The sequence below is a fragment of the Lycorma delicatula genome, chromosome 3 (assembly GCF_047948215.1).
Source record: "Lycorma delicatula isolate Av1 chromosome 3, ASM4794821v1, whole genome shotgun sequence".
Lineage (NCBI taxonomy): Eukaryota > Metazoa > Arthropoda > Insecta > Hemiptera > Fulgoridae > Lycorma > Lycorma delicatula.
This window is the reverse complement of record NC_134457.1, coordinates 62654692-62672391: the sequence shown is the minus strand read 5'-3', so window position 1 is coordinate 62672391 and position 17700 is coordinate 62654692. Positions and strand designations below refer to the sequence as shown.

At 30.2% G+C, this 17700-nt stretch overlaps 1 long non-coding RNA gene across 1 annotated transcript in view; it reads left to right on the top strand.

Annotated features, from left to right (window-relative positions):
- LOC142320900 (uncharacterized) overlaps positions 1–17700 on the top strand; it is a 192877-nt gene that overhangs the window by 163100 nt on the left and 12077 nt on the right. The window lies entirely within an intron of this gene.

The following is a 17700-nucleotide window of genomic DNA, read 5'->3' as shown; positions in this document are numbered from 1 at the left end:
TTCCAGGATGCCTTAGTATGTGGCCTATAAGTCTGTCTCTTCTTTCAACTATATTTTTCCAAATGCTTCTTTCTTCATCTATTTGCCGCAATACCTCTTCATTTGTCACTTTATCCACCCATCTGATTTTTAACATTCTCCTATAGCACCACATTTCAAAAGCTTCTAATCTTTTCTTCTCAGATACTCCGATCGTCCAAGTTTCACTTCCATATAAAGCGACACTCCAAACACATACTTTCAAAAAACCTTTCCTGACATTGAAATTAATTTTGTGATGTAAACAAATTATATTTCTGACTGAAGGCTCGTTTCGCTTGTGCTATTCGGCATTTTATATCGCTCCTGCTTCGTCCATCTTTAGTAATTCTACTTCCCAAATAACAAAATTCTTCTACCTCCATAATCTTTTCTCCTCCTATTTTCACATTCAGCGGTCCATCTTTGTTATTTCTACTACATTTCATTACTTTTGTTTTGTTCTTGTTTATTTTCATGTGATAGTTCTTGCGTAGGACTTTATCTATGCCGTATATTGTTTCTTCTAAATCCTTTTTACTCTCGGCTAGAATTACTATATCATCAGCAAATCGTAGCATCTTTATCTTTTCACCTTGTACTGTTACTGTGAATCTAAATTGTTCTTTAACATCATTAACTGCTAGTTCCATGTAAAGATTAAAAAGTAACGGAGATAGGGAACATCCTTGTCGGACACCCTTTCTTATTACGGCTTCTTTCTTATGTTCTTCAATTATTACTGTTGCTCTTTGGTTCCTGTACATGTTAGCAATTGCTCTTCTATCTCTGTATTTGAACCCTAATTTTTTAAAATTCTGAACATTTTATTCCAGTCTACGTTATCGAATGCCTTTTCTAGGTCTATAAACGCCAAGTATGTTGGTTTGTTTTTCTTTAATCTTCCTTCTACTATTAATCTGAGGCCTAAAATTGCTTCCCTTGTCCCTATACTTTTCCTGAAACCAAATTGGGCTTCTCCTAACACTTCTTCCACTCTCCTCTCAATTCTTCTGTATAGAATTCTAGTTAAGATTTTTGATGCATGACTAGTTAAACTAATTGTTCTGTATTCTTCACATTTATCTGCCCCTGCTTTCTTTGGTATCATGACTATAACACTTTTTTTGAAGTCTGACGGAAATTCCCCTTTGGTGATTGATATGATAGGTGATTGAAGAAGTTCCAGGTCAGTAAATTACTTTTTTGTGTAAGTTTGTGAGATTTAGTGCTCTTACAACTAATATAGAGTATAATATCACTGTATTATCGCTTTTTAAGAGTCAAGGTTAAAGTATGGGTTGGAGTTTACTACAGTGTTTTAAGATCTGTTTATATTGCTCAGAAGCAAGCAGTACGTATAATATTGGGGTAAAAGTAGATGCATGAATCCTTCCCATTACTCAGAAACTTAAGATCTTGCCACTGCATCATATGTATTTCTATAGAATACCAATGACGTATTATGAAGGTTGTAAACAGGATAGGATTCTTGGTACTTTGGTTAGAAGACTTCACGGCAAGCGGATAGTGAAGTTCCTCCTAGGACAAGAATTGAGTTATTTAAATGTTATTCTTTTTTTAAGTCCAAAAATATTTAATCACTTACCAAAGGAATTTAAATCCATAGAAGTGAAAACCTTTTGACTGTTGTCGATTGAAGATTTAGAGCTTTATTGATTTTCATTTTATTAATTATATTATATAAATATTTTATTATACTAATATGTATAATATATGAAATCTATACATACGCATTGAAGGTGTATTTGATTGTATATTTTTCAAATTATTTGATTTATTATACAATAAATTTTTTTTTTTTGTCAGTTAATATAGCTTCATACTAATTTTAATTGCTACGGTAAAAGTTCCTGGCCGGGATCTTTCTGTTTTTTTACCTACAATTGAACCAATTCATTATGCAATTCTGTGTTTATATAATTTTATTATATATTAAAACTAATGTAATTAATTTACAAAAGGTTAATCAATGCCCACATCCCACCGCTGGCAATGGTAGATGGTGTGCTCAACTAAATCCTCAAGATCGCAGTACCTGCATAGAGGAGACGCTCTCCTGTCAAATCGATGCAGGTAGGCTTCAAATTCGCCATGTCCAAAGGAGCTACCTCACCCAGTCCTCTCTGCATCAATTCTCGGAATTAATTTACTCGTCCATACACCAGTAGGTGAGATGTTCCAGGCCTCCTGCCACTCGGCCAGAAGTAAGTCCGATAAAGCTTATCCAGATAAAGCTTATCTTGTGCATTCTACTAATACGTGCATTCCCGAGTATACTTATACTATAAGTGCAACACAAGTAAATGTAATGAACATTATGAGTTGGACCTACGTCCATCTCATAACTCATTCACTTACGTTCAACAGGTACCTACGTACCTGTTGAACGTAAGTGAATAATATACACTGTATCTTGGCATACAGATTATAATCCTCTACCTTGAACAGAACTGTTATTAATTAATAGAATGATTCGTAACGAATAAAAGGAGTTAATTCTATGTTAACCGAACCTTTTAACTTAACCTTTTAAGTAAAAAATATATAATAATATTAAATTGATCAATCAGTTAAATGATCAATTATTATGCTAGAACACTTACTAAAACCTAACATGGCTTATTATTATTATTATTATTATTATTATTATTATTATTATTATTATTATTATTATTAAATATGTATATATATATAAAAAAATATTATAACTAAATATTTTACAAAAAAGAAAAAATCTACTGAAGATGCAGGTTGCCGTGAAAGTGCTTTTGTAGAGATTATATGAAAAAATAAGGTGTCATTTTATTTTATTCAATTATGTATTTGGGTGGATCAAGTTGAATTTATTTTATACTATATTGAAATTATATTGATATTATAAAGTTGAAAAGATCAACTTTAGAAATATATATTTTGTAATTGAATGATCTTGAGGGAAAAACTGTTGTTTAAAAGTTTTCAACCGATCATAATAATTGTGTTGTAAATTATTCCATATGAACTGGAAAATTTCATGCAGGTTTTTATTTCCTCATTTATAATTTAAACCATTTTATGATTTTTTTTAACAAATTAATACACTGAAAAGTTGTATAACCTATAATAAAAATTATCAAATTGCACTCTAAAAAGATTAAAACATTCACCCATATTTTATAGAACTTTCAAAATTTTACTTCATATTTAATATTAAATATTAAATAATTGAAAAATACATGTTGCTAAAAACATAATACCACTAGAAGCAATACCCTCTGAAAAAAAAAAGAAAATATGAAAATACATTTAGGCAGCCTTCTATTTTTAAAAACTTTCAAATATGTGCTTTTCATTCAATTTTAACTGAACATATTAATAATTATTGATAAGTTGCAGGATGCATGATAACATTTATTTATCAATAACCTTGAGAATGAAGCAGAAGTAACTTTTCTTACATGATGTAGGAATGACATCATGTTTTATTTAAATTAATATTATTTATAATAGTTCTATCTACCTACAATGTTTTGTTTGACATTTTAGGGGATATTCTCTGGTTGTCTGCCTAAACACAAAAAAAGATCAGTGCATTGTAATCAAATTTAATTTTTAAGTTATTTATTATTATTCATAATGAATAATTTAAGAGAAAGTTGTAAAAAGTTTACCTCAGTTTTAGGTAGTTTTTGATCAAATCAGTCTTTTTTAGAACTTTACGTAGTTTTACAACTTTCACCATAAATTAAGGTATACCAAATTCAATTTAGAAAACACATACATTTTTAAATTTTAACATTTAAGCAGACTGAATTTTAGAAACTGTTATTTGATTAATTACATGTTATTTATTTATTTATTTATCATATAAGTCAGTAGAACTATTATAATTTATTATTTATCTAATTGATGTTTTCCATTTTATTTCAACCACCACATTTCATTTTATTCCAACCACTGTCAATTTGTTTTTTAATTATTGATAAAGTTGCATATATTATGTTACTGTTAGTTTCTTACTGCATGAAGTTTTTAATAACTTAAAACTTAAGATAAATTGACTCATGGAAAGTGTTGAACCATAAAAGTAGAAATTACTGGATACCTAAAAAAACTCTTCTGCCTTTTCTTTTAAATCAATATTACTTTTGATGAAGTTAATAAATTTCTGTATTTTATTAAATAGGCAGCAAGTAAAATAAAAATGTTTTGTCACTGTTTATAACAGTAATGGTATAATATATTAATAGTTATTTATTTACACATTTTGTAGCAATATGCAGTTTTTTAATGAATGAACTGTTTTGTCATGTTAATATTTGAAATCTGTACTTGTAATTTATTAATAATGTTAACTAACTACCAAAACACAATATATTTTGTTAAAGTTGCAAGTCATCAAATGCAGTAGATTTTTTATGAGGAAGTTGATAGATATACTTATAACACTATAAAATTATTCTTAAAAGTTAAAAAATGCAAGAATCTACTATTTATAATTGACGTATACTGTGCCACACCTCTAGTATAGCACCATATTTTGACAAAAATATCTGTCAAATGTAATAATTTATAAATAACTGAAACTTTCAGTAGTAACGTTAAACTGGAATAGTTGGTTAATGTTCACGAACAAATACAAAAATTGAGAATTAATTGCAAAGTAGACTTTTAAAATAGAATTTCAGTTGGCCGATCCTCCTTCAGTAGTTACCAACAGTGCTACTGATGGCAACTCTCTGAAAAAGGTTAGGAACCCCCAAAACCTTTAGTATCATATTATATTAAATATATTTGATCTATGTTGTTTGTTCATTTACAAGTAATATTATTTTTGTTAAATTCGCATTTGCCATTAACAGTGATATTGATAACCCAGTTGTTTAACATATTGCTAATTCGCTCCAAAAGATTCTTACAAAGTAAAAGTTTCAGTACTTTCAAACTGGAAGGAATAATTAATTATCAGAAAGTATTTATTATGAAAAAGTAACTATGTCATTAATTAACTGAAAGTTGATCATTAATTATGTAATAATTTTAAATTATCATCATTTTGAATAATGTTGTTCATCAAACTTACTTAAAATACCAATGCTATGATAGAAAATAGTTTTTATATAATACCAGTATGCATAGATTGCATGAAATAATTTTATGCATACAGTCCATCTTTTAACATATTTCTGTTTATATAAAGATACCTCTAAAGACGAGAACCTGCTTGAAAGTGCTCCTGTTCTGAAAAATGCTAAGACAGTATGTTGATCATAAATATGTTTTAGTAGTATGTTTTAGTAGTTGTATAAATTATTAAAAAACATAAAATATGAGTAACAATACTCATGGCATATGGTAAAAGTTGATTAAAGAGTAGCAACAATCAAATAAGTTATAGAAGAACACCTTACATTCTGAGACAAGTGTACATTATTGACATAGGAAAAGATGAATTCAGTTGTTGAATTGAGATGTCAATTTTATCAGTATGTGAAAAAATGATGTATATCAGTATGTCACCTGGCTAGACAGTAATCTTATTCTATCATTTCTGTCCTTCATTCATTATTTTGATTAATTTATTCTCTTTAAGCTAATCAGTGCTGTTCTTCAGTAAATGGTGATGTGATATTTTGTTAATTAACTGATCCGATTAATTATAGCAGTAATCATGTTCGATTCATTGTCAATTTTCTGTTTCATAAATTATATTCAATCATACATTGATTTAACAGTTTGATGAAACATAAGTCCATTGTATAATATAACAAGCTTGGTTATTAGTTTGAAAGGTTTGACGAAAATTATACTTTATTTTTAAAATTTAATTTGAATTTTATTTTTGAGTTAAAAAGCTTAAATTTAGAAGAGGGACGATAAGACCCTATAGATCTTTATTTTGGTTACAAATTTTTTTTATAGACATAATATTTCCTGGTAAATGAAAATGTGAACTTATCATTGATGTTTTCTTTACACGTATAATCTTGTTGGCTAAAGTTGGCTGAAGTGATAATAACTTGCAACAAAAATAATAAAAAAATAAGTTTTAACTTTTTATTAAAGGAAGTTTGGAAGAAAGAGTTAAGAATCTGTAATCTATTAATAATAAAACACATAGATGTTTATTTCTAAATAAGAAAGCAAAGAAATTTTTATATTACCATTCCCATTATATTGATCGGCACCTTCGACTTAATGTTCAAAATTGGGTGCAACTGGGGCAACATATGGCAGTGTTTTAGAGCTTACTACATATTCTAGGATAATGTAATCTTATTAAAAATAATCCATTTGTTTTATTTTTATTTTAGAATATAAAATAAACTCAGGACAGTACATTAGCCCCTTTAGAAAAAAATCATTTACATCAAGTAACAGAAAGCAAGCACCGCTTTGCACTTTGCTTAAACTCAAAATCTTTATTACAAATTAATCTAAATATAATGAGAACATAGTAATTACTTTTACCAGGTAGGCAGAAAATTAGCTGAATCAAGAACTGAAGGAATGATATTCTATATTAGTGTTGGAATAGTCAGAAACGTGTATCTTTGTATTAATTAGTTGAATTAGCTTTACTTTACAAGCCCTTCAGTCCCATACTAGAGTTTTTATTGAGTTACCAGATAAGAAATGTAATTCAGAGACAGGTAAATAAGAAGGACATCCCCACCAAACCTCTCAAATGCCAAGATAAACATAATAGAGATACACCTTATCCTTTTAATTTATCTTCTAGCCGTGAAACTAAGATCCAAAAAACACCCTGAAACAGAAGAATTCAAAGTTGAAGGAAAGGGTTGAATAGTGAGAAAAAGAAAACCTACTCGCTAAAGGACTGAAAGAACAGTAAACAAACCCCAAGGGATAAAACACAGGTTTGCTCCAAATCCCCTCGCTTATCTCACTTACAATTCCTTGAGAGATTGTTTGATTTACGTATGACTGAAAAAGCATATTAATGATTTTGCATTAACTAGCTTAAATATATCACAGATAACCTCATTCCTTTTCTTCCAGATACTTAAGAATCATCCAAGAAAATACTAGGCATTCTTAAGGAAAGGCCACACCCATCCCTAGAATTAGGTGGCACATGGAGGTATCAAAATGTACAACTCAACAGACTATATAAGACCAGATTATATGCTCTTGCTATTAGGATTTATGTAATCTGATATCACTAAATAATATAACTTTTTCTCATATTTATAGATTGTACAATATATTATAGATTATCATTACCAAAATGTTACTCCAATCTGCTGCATTTTACATAAATATACATAATTAATAAACTATAATTAATTACTACTGTCATGGTAACTTAATATCTCATCATCTACAAGAAGGTTATTTTCTTTGATTTCCTCCACTTTTCAGTTACATGATTGTCTGCTTAAAATTTTTTTCTTTTGCAACTGTTGAATTTATATAGAATTAATCAGTTTACTAATCGTAATTAAATAATATAATATTTCTATTATCCCGCTGTTGATCAATCATAACAAAAACATTCATGAGTGACTAATTCTTTTTTTTTCTGGACATGGTGATATTGCCACATAAGCTTGACGCTTGGGCGTGGGATATGGAAATGGAATATTGTAGCATATGAAAAATGTTATGTCTAACTGGGATTCAAACCTGAGACCTCCGGATGAAAAACCAAGATGCTACCACTCCATCACAGAGATTGGCATTTAATTAGATCAGCAATCATTAAATTAGGTAGTGGTTATGGTAGTTCTGCCTCACTCAAGGCAAATCTCTCAACACCCCTCACCTAAACCTGTGTAACAAACACATCAATACTCACATACAAACAGTGGCAAGTAATAAATTGTTGCATATTAGATTACACTGATCAACAATGATTTTGTTAGATGAGAGTGAATAACTGATTCTTATATATATAATCAGAATTTTTCTATCAGGCTTAATTTTTTTGTAATTACCAATCTTATTTTCAGGTAGTATATTATGCCTGAACTCCAAAGCATAGCATTTTGTTAATGCATTTTATTATAATATTTGTCAACTAAATAGCTTTTGTTTATTTATTGCAGTATTTTAATTGTTGTCACATTGATTTGTTGGACATTAGTTATGTTTATTATTTACACACTAAATTAAATGAACAAGAATGTGACTCATTTTCCTATTTTCATCTTACAATAAACATATCTGCTCATTAGTTATTTTATATTTACTTGTAAATTGTCATACAGACTAGAAAAATATTTTTAATTCTCATTCAAATGAGAGTTCTCGTGTGTAACATGCAGCTACGTACTGGCTTTTGAATTTGCAGGTATATTTTGTTCACCAGAGTGTATGTTTATTAAATTAGTGCGTTTATAAAGTGTTAATTTTTAAACAATATTATTTATTATAATTTATTATTATATAATATAATAATGCCTTGTAGTTGCATTAATCATCCAAACAATTTCTGCTACTCTGTGGTGAGGTAATGTTGAAGTCTCGGAAAGAAATATAACTTCACTGATAAAAAAGTTGTATGAACTGTACTTTGGATGTAAATTAGTTGATCAGATAAATCTTGGGCTCCTCATATTTGCTGTGCTTCCTTTGGTAAAATTGTGGACTGGTTGGCTAAATGGATCTCGTCACATGCCATTTGCATTCCAATGGTTTAGAGAGAACCGAAGGATCACACCACAGACTGTTATTTTTGTGTAATAAAGATATCTGGAATAGCAGCTAAAACTAGATGTACTGTTAAATACCCTGTAATTCCCTCTACCATGCGGCCTGTGCCACATAGCCAAGAGCTTCCAATTCCAGTACCACCAGAATCATGAAACTTAGATCTTGTGCTGACTTATTAGGCAATGAAGAAAGAGTTCCAAACTTTTTAGAAAATAGATTTACTGAGTCCCATTTAATTAATCAGTTAGAATTAAATGATCTGGTTCGTAATCTTAATTTATCAAAGAATCAAGCAGAAATATTGGCATCAAGACTGAATTAATGGCATCTTTTACAACCAAACACTAAAATAACTGCTTTCCATGACAAACGGTCAGAATTTGAACATTTCTTCTCTCAGTATGCAAACTTAATACACTGAATATAATGATGTGGACTCTTTACTGGAAGCTTTGGGAGATATGCACCATCCTGACGAATGACAGCTTTTTATTGACTCATCACAGCTTAGTTTTAAAGCTGTTCTACTTCACATTGGAAATAAATACCTATCAATACCATTAGCATATGCTGCTCACATAAAGGAGTCTTGTGAAAATACGAAACTTCTATTGAGCAGGATTCAGTATGAGAAATATTTATGGCATATTTGTGAAGATCTGAAAGCAGTAGCAGTTTTACTTAGATACACTAAGTTCTGTAGCTTTTTGTGCAAGTGGGATAGCAGGGATAGGAAAACCCATTACATAAAAGAGTATTATAAGCCAAAGAGAGAGGTACTGACTGTAGGAAGAATATTGTTAGTCAGGCATTAGTAAAACCAGAAAAATTTCATCTTCCGTCACTACATATTAAGCTAGGTTTATTCAAAAATTTTGTGAAAGCAATGGATCATAATGATGCAGGGTTTCAGTTTCTATAAAACAAATTCCCTAATATAAGCGATGATAAAATAAAGAAAGGTACATTTGTTGGACCACAAATAAGAAAACTAATGAGTGATCTGGTGTTTGAAGAATGTTTGAATGACTTGGTGGAGGTTACTGCATGGAAATAATTTCAAAATGTGGTAAACAACTTCCTTGGAAATCATAAGATCAGTAACTACAGAGAACTTGTGAGTGAACTCCTTCAAAGCTACGAAGAACTTGGCTGTAGCATGTCACTCAAAATCCATTTCTTACATTCCCATTTAGATTTTTTCCATTGATAAACTGGATTTTTTTTTTATCAGTATGAACAATGAGAACACTTTCACCATTTGATATCTACAATTGAAACACGATACCAGGGAAAATGGAAACAAAAAATGTTAGCGGACAATTGTTTGAATCTAAAGAGGGATCTACCTACAGCAAATTACAGTAAAAATCCAAAAGAAATAGATTTTAGATAAGCACAATATGCATGTAATTTATTGTCATACTATGTTCACCATACACCTTTTGTTTCAAAAGAAATTTTGATTACGAAAAAAACTGAGCCCAATAGAAAAAATGTATTAACATATCTGAAATCAACATAAAATGTACTATAAGAATCAGTCATTCACTCTCTCATTTAAAAACAAAAAATTAGATTTTGTTGACCAGTTAGTGTTATTTAATACATATGACTACTTTTTATTAATCATACGTTTGAAGTTGTTTTTCTTTTTATTATTTTATTTATTTATTTATTTATGTGTGATAGTTTATTTCGGCCCCCATGTATATTGGCACCTAAGGCACGTGCCCTTCCAGTCACTCTAGCTTTGCCACTAAGTTAGGTTCATTTGGCTTGTACAACATTTTTTAATACATCAACTTGTTACTGCTATTTAAATAATATTATCTCCATTTTGTGATTTTTTAATGATAAACCGAGCCAATCTGAACTATTAATTTATCTTTTATTAAATTGAGCTTTTCTCAAAGCTCAATTAGCTGTTAGTGAAACAGAATGCAGCTTCAAAAAAGAAATACAATGAGCACTTAAAAGTTTTCCACAGCAACTAGAGTTAATAACTTCCAACCATTTCATAGGAGGGGCTATCCTCCTATCCAGTGTGATCAATGAGACTGGTGTTCTGTACAAAACCTGTGAGAGCACCACCTGAGACAAGACCCTCTGTTTCGATGTCCTGCGATCCCGATATTGCTCATTATCTGACCAATGACAGCTACAGTTTTTCAGTCTTAACCAACACTTCTGTTACATATCTCTGAAACTTGGCATTCTTATCTATCCACACCCGTTCACTGCAGGGGTAGGGTGGACTACTGTGGTACTGACTAAATGAAATTGGGGTCAGCGTATGCCAACGAGACTATGACATTCAGATCTTCTTGGGCGAAAACTGAAGCCCAACTTCCGGCAGGCATGAGACAATAATATTTACCACCTTCTTCCTAGTTTCCATCACTGCCCCCATTGACTGTTACATCAACAAGTTCCAAATCATCAGTGAACCTCATCAGTGAATATCAGTCATTATTGATCAATCAATAATTTCTTTGATAGTATTGATCCCATCACTAAGCCCTGTGGAACACCGCAGCTCATTCTGATCTGTACCTCTCCTTTGACGATATTACCCACTGCTGACCTTTTGGAGAGATAACACTGGATTATTCTCCTCAGGTACGGACTGACTAACATAATCTAGAACTTTACAAGTGAAAGATGGAAACACTACTCCCATAGAGGTAAGTATATTATAAAAGACCAATAAATGTTTTACTGGTCTTTTAATTTTAAACATTTTTGTAAAATTGTTTTTTTAACATTAATGACTAGCTGTATTATTTGACATTTATTTCATCATCAATTTTTGACTATGATCAAAAAGAAGAACTCCAAACAAAATTTCAAAAGATTTTTTTATATAACATTTATTTCAGACTACATTTGCTTAAATTTTTTCCTGTTTAAAATATATCTGCGAGTAAGTTCAAAAATCATCCTTTGTAAGTTTAAAAGAATTGGAAGTTGAAAATATTGTTACAAATTTAAGTTTTAAATTACGCTTATTTTAATTTAAGCTTTAATTTTTTTATCCAAAAAGTTATTAATAATAATAATAATAAAAATATAACAAAAATAAAATAATAATGAATTTATTTCCAATATCTTCAGATATTTTTACAATCATTTATTATATTATCTAATATTATATATAGCCTATTTAATCGTTTACTCAAAAAGTTGTAAATATTTTAATTAAAATACTGATTCTAAATTTCAGTTAGACAGAACTACTGACTTTTTACAGTTTTACTATGTATTTTACGATACAGTACACTAATAGTATAGATTTGACTAAAAAAAACAGCCATCCAGAATTTAGCACAGTTTTCCTAAAATATATAATTTTCTATAATATATTACTGCAGTTCCTCTGTAATAAATATAAACACCAACCTATAGCAATAGTGTAAAGTTCTACATTAGGCAAACAGGATGTAGTATCAAACAAAGAACAATAAAGACCATAATCTCTTTTACAGTGATATACAGGCAACATTAGCTAGCCACATCATAGAAAAAGTCACAAGTACTATTATAAACAATCTCAGTTCTGTGTATACTCAAAAAAGGATAAACTTAGTTTAGTGAAATATTGTGAATACAATATAAAAAGCACAAAATTAGACATTAAATAAACAGACCATGTTCACCATGTTGATTTAATAGACTATTAAATCATATCCCATGTAACTTACTAACTAAAAAAAAAAAAACATACCTGTGGCTATTGTTACATGTGAAATGATACCATTAATATCATATAATGTCATATAAACAGAGGATGGAAAGTGACAAAACATGGTTGAGAGAGAGAGAAGGAGACATTATGTAAAAAAAATTCAGGTGATAGGGTCCCAGTATGTTTCCCCATTGATAGGATATGATTTTTTCAATGTATTTGTGGTTAGGTCCAATTCCTATGTCATAAAGGGGGAGGGTTTTTAGTCTGTAAGAGCCCGACACTACAGTCTGTTGCGGGTGCAGACGGTGGCTGGCAGAGCTTTTCCCTCCTATGCAAAACAAAATAAAAAAAAAACAAATATAAAAATTCATATTATGTACATTACTAATCTTTTTGCCAAGTGATTTTGAGTTGTAGGTGCTATACTGGGAGTACTTTTAAATTCATGGAAGCTGTGACAAAAACAATGGTTAGTGATTAGTCAAATGTAATGTTGAAAGTAGAGAATGACTATCATCGTAGTTTCAAATCTGGATTGAATAAAACGTGAGTATAAATTTTGTGTAATACGTCGCATTTTTAGATACGTACAACATATTTAACAATAAATTCATAATCAGTGTGATAGCAATATTTAAAGAAAGTTATTTATGTGTATTCATTTATAATTTGTTTAAATCTGCTAAATTTTTATTTACTCAAATACAGATGAATTGAAATACATTCAATACAGTAATAAATAAAAACAAACAACAGTCGTCAATCATTCCAGCATCCCATCTTCCTTGGTATGATGCTCGAGGTCAGAATATTCTGATTGAAAAGCTCTCCCTGTACATCACTGGCAGAGCCCAAATTTTCCAGAAAAAAGTCTAGGTGGGAGGTAGGAAATGAATTTTTAATGACATTCTATATACTAAATGCTGTAGTTTTTTAACAGCTTATTAATCTAAAAAACATCATTTTCATCTTTTCTGTTGCCTAAAAAACACCAACAGTGTCTTCGAAGGAGACATTGTTGGTGTCTCCTAATTCATGCAGCTAATCACATTTGCTAAGTTCATCCTCAAAAGTTAAACCCTTAAGCATTTTTTGATTTGCAGACTGATAAATGTACTCTCCTTGAACTTACCGTCCCTCAGTTTAGGAAAACTTATTGCTAAATGATTAAATCGTCGTCGATCTTTGTCTAGTGTGCCTTTAAAAAAATTTTTATTCGTCCAAGTTTTATGTGAAACGGCAACTGCATGATTTTACCACTCTTAATTAATGATAAATGCTTTACATTTTTTTCACCAGCCATAAAGTTATGCCGGAATGGCCAGTTCTTAGTAATGACTTTATGTACCATGACTAGCCCAAAGACAAAGAAAACAATATTTCGTAAACCCTACTTGTAAACCAAGAAGTAATGCAGCAACTTTCAAATCAGTGCAAACTTGCTACATACACAATTTGTATTTTATTGCTTCTAATATTGATGCCATAGTTTCATACATTTCTTTCATGTAGACTACATGAGCTAATGGAATGGATGGCTGTTTGTAACCATAATCCTATAAAATTGCTTTCATGCTAACTTAAGTAGAGTCAATAAAATAATGCCATTCTTCAGGAACATGCTGAATTCCAAGCCCTTTCATCAGGCCATCGACATCAATACAAATGCACAATAAATTTTTTAAAGTAAGTGAATAAGTTTTATTTTGTGTTCCAAACATAGTAAGTTTGTTTTTTCCGCTAAAAGATTCTACTGTTGTAGTCTAGACTTCAGACGTTCAGCTTGCTACTTTAATAACTTTAAATCACAAACTATATCATTAAGTTCATATTGTTGAATTAAGTTAGGAATTTCTCATCGGATACAGGAAGAAATTTTTCAACATCCACTACATTTTCAAACTGTTTTTCTAGCCATGTTGGATTAGAAGGTGGTACAGATACAGGTAACTCCTACCCATCTGGTACCACGTTTGGATCTGAGGATACATCTGCATATTTTATGAAGTTTCTTTTTTTTTAATGAAAATTCAAATTTATTTGTCATACAAAAGTAGCAGTCTGTGAATTGTGATCCTTAAGTTCACACCAAACCATCGGTACAGTAAATAGGATGGCTCGTTGTTTCCCTTCCAACCGTTCAGTTACTGGGCAGGATATAGAAATAACATGAGGCGCCCAGATTTTATCTTGATCCCAAAGTTCGCAATCAAAATAAAATTTATAAGCTCTTTTTATCGATTCATAAATCTTTCCTTGAGATTTATGCGTAAATTTATCTCTGATGTAACAATAATTATCTGGATGATTTGAACTTTTGCAGAGGCCATGGAGCAAATAAAAATGAGAAAAAATCTCTTCATTATAAAGAATTTATGAAAATATAGCAAACACTAATAACTGTGTGAACACAACACACATTATAGAAAATTGAAGCTTGACTGAATAAGATTTTAAGCTCTGTAGTAGGCAACAACAGATGTCTGCATGATATCATATGTGTCTACTTCTCACAATTCAGTGTATATATAGTTTATTTTTTCTTTATTAAGCATGCATGCATATTGTTTAAAAGTAAAAATACAGAAACTATTCTGAATTGTAACGAGTAGTTGATCAAAATGAATTTATTATAAAAACAAATATTGCAAATTTATGATTAATGTAAAACCTTTATGTATAACACAATTTCAATAGCATATTTGAGATCAGCAACCAAATTACAGAGAGGAATGTTGTGTAACATATTAGATACAAATTTTGTGTAGACGGTGTTATCTCGACAATGTGTTTAAATTTAAACAATATGTTTTATTTTCATTTAATAAAACATTTGATTATTTAAAACAAATAACTTTAATTAACTATTTTACATCTGCAATATTAAATTATTAGAATCAATTACATTTTGTCTACATTTTTAGTAAGTAGAAGCAAAGTACATAATGCGCTGTCACCAATCAGCTATCTATAATCTAATCCCTGGTCATTCGATTTAATGCTGGTAAAAGAGTAGTGTATAAATCATATGATGTTACTGTTCCCAACTGTGAGGTACGTTTTGTGATTCATATTCTGTAACTTAGCAGAAATTGTATCTAAGTTGTAGAATTACATAATCTGTCACAATCACAATGCTGTGTGATGCATATAAAACACAATAGAGGTAGGAGGTACAATTGCTTTCTCTTTCATTAAAAATAATGATTTTCATTTGGGACCAGTCCCAATGATGAACAGAGTGAAGGTGTCGCTTGTAGAATTGAACGATTTCCTGCATTTCGGTGGGCTTGGCCTACTCTGCATAGAAGAAAAATGGGTAATCACTTCAGCCGTCACTTTCCTTATTAAGCCTGTCGTGAAGTGCTTTTTTCTTGAGAATGGACAAACAATAGGAGCAACAATAAAAATCTCCAAATTGAACACACAACTAAAGCCTTTGAGTGGCCTATAGCATAAAGTTGTGCGTTTTCATTCAGAAGAATAATAGCCATCAAGAGCAATCTGCACCGTTTGATTTATCTAACTTCCTTCAATTCATAATAAGATTCTGATATCATTGCAATCCCAAGTTCCATGAATTCTGCTACTAAATTCTTTTCTTCCCAAAATGTTTCCACAATCATTTTTCAATTATATAATACAATTTGAATCAGTTTGGCTCGCTTCTTTCTGATTTTCTGAAATCATAACCATGTCGCTCATAATATTAGTACAAACATGAGATTATGATCTACAGAATTCAGATTCACTGTATGCTTGCTCATAAAAAATGAATTCCAAAACACATCTTGCAGTTGGAATCAGCGATTTCATCATGTCTTTCATAAATTCCTTCTATACCAGTACTAAACAGAATGAAGAAGTGGATGAATGTAGAGTAGATGATAAATTCCTGTTCTCTGACTTTCGTGCTGTAAAAGTCCTGCGAGATATAAGTGATACCTTATTAGATTGATTTCTTTAAATCAGTCAATGTGATGAACAGAGTTAAGGGCAAATTTCAGGGCAGAATATCAGCTAAACTTTGGACGGTGTCACGTGGTGATGTGCAATAATTTTTTTTGTAAAAAGCATCGGAAAACAATTAAAATACTTTCTTAAGTAAGCCTAGCTCGTGATGTTGAGTTTTTATTAAAATTGATTCAGTGTTTTTTGGGAATAGATATGTGTTATGTCATGTTATCTGTTGACTTATGACTCCTTCAGAGACATAAAATATTAATTATCATTATTATTGTGAACTACACTCCATGAGTCGATTAGAATCCCTATTCCTCAGATTCCATGATTATCAATTACAACTTTGAGCGTTGTCTTTGATAAAATACTGGACTTCTCTTTTAGGCTGAGGCAACAGCTACTTTCTTAATGGCCCCTTAACAGAGTGATATCTGTCTGCTTATGAGACTTATTTTCTAAGCAAATCATTATACTAAAAGCACAACATACTAGACTAAGATGTCTTCATGAATTTACATTTCTAAAATCGACAAAGCTATCTTTTCATTTATTGCAGATTTTTTGAACGAATCTTTATTTCCTTGTACGAAGTAAAGAAGTATTCTGATCGCGAAAAATTTCGGTTTTCAAATTTCTACGAAAATATCCATTTTGACCATCCCTGAATCCATTTTGACTAGTTTCGGCGTGAAGTCTGTACGTATATATCTCGAATAACTTAAAAACGAATATTGAAATTTTGATTGAATGTGAATTTTCTACAAGAATATTTTTGTTCTATACTTGTACAAAAAAGTATTTGTACTGTATTTTTTTTTTTTGTAGAATTTTGAATATGTAGAATGTTGAAATTTAGGATTTAGGACTCTTTTAGCATCTAGTTGTTGACCTCCCGTTTTGATTGCAATCGACTGGACTAGATGTATCCAAAAAAGCCCAAAATCCAAAACTTATTTTCATTGGTTCCAGAGTTATAGGCAAATAAAATTTTAATTAATGAAATATTTGTATCTTACAAGGGGAAATCATATCTTTTCAAATCCGACTTCATCTGTTTTTTTACTTTTTTTTAATTTAAATATATTGATCTATTAATAATTAAATTAACAATTAATGTAATCCACCTTACCAGCACGCTGATATGTATTGTAGATCAATACTTTTAGACAAAAGTTTAAAAATTCATAGTTAAAGTTTAAAAAAAATTAAAATCAGTTATGACAGTCCCTAATTATAGGGGCAATTATATAATCTTCAATTATATAATTGAAGAACATAAGAAAGAACCGTAATAAGAAAGTCCGACAAGAATGTTCCCTATCCCCGTTACTTTTTAATCTTTACAT